A 754-nucleotide genomic window follows, 5' to 3' on the forward strand; every position below is an offset into this window, starting at 1 on the left:
GGGGGGGGGGGGGGGGGGGGGGCAGGTGCCCTCGGGGACCCCAACGTTAAGTGGACTCTGGCTGTTTTGGCATGGAGGAGGTGCCTGGGAGCAAGTGAATGAACGAGTTTGTGGGTGAATGATGGGTAAATGAATGAATGAATGAAGCGTGAGTGAATGAGTGATGGGTGAATGAATGAATGGCAGGTGAATGAATGATGGGTGAGTGGACTAATGAGTGACGGGTAAATGAATGAATGAGAGGGAGTGAGTGTGTCCCCCAACCCTGACACAGCAGGGACCCTTCTGTACCCTAACCAACACACATCTGAGGCTTCGGAAAAGAGAATCACATCAGGGAGCGTTGGGTAGCCCCACTGACCCTCTGGTGGCTCTGGCCAGACCCCAGGCCTTAGGCCACTGACCTGAGACCCCTGGCCCTGACCCCAGCTCCTGGGCTGCTCGTTGGGACTCCCTGTCTCCTGTCCCTGCTGCCTGCGCCTGTGGGGGAGACCTGCCCCTGGGCCCCAAGCTGCAGGTATGGCTGGATTCCAGCTACTTGGGCCCCACACCCCGCACACTCCTCAACTGGAGCCAGGCAGGACCTCGGGCCACCCCGCACGGCAGCCCTAGGGTCTGCACTCCCCCATCGTGGTCGGGAAGCAGCAACCACACAGCTCAGCTGGGTATCCGGGTCATGTTGGGTGAGATCGGACCCTATGGGCACACAAGGCTGCCCCCTCAGCAGGCCCTGCCCCTCTATAGGCCCCACCCT

Source organism: Carlito syrichta, unplaced genomic scaffold (assembly GCF_000164805.1).
Source record: "Carlito syrichta isolate Samal-C Ts95f unplaced genomic scaffold, Tarsius_syrichta-2.0.1 Scaffold304707, whole genome shotgun sequence".
Lineage (NCBI taxonomy): Eukaryota > Metazoa > Chordata > Mammalia > Primates > Tarsiidae > Carlito > Carlito syrichta.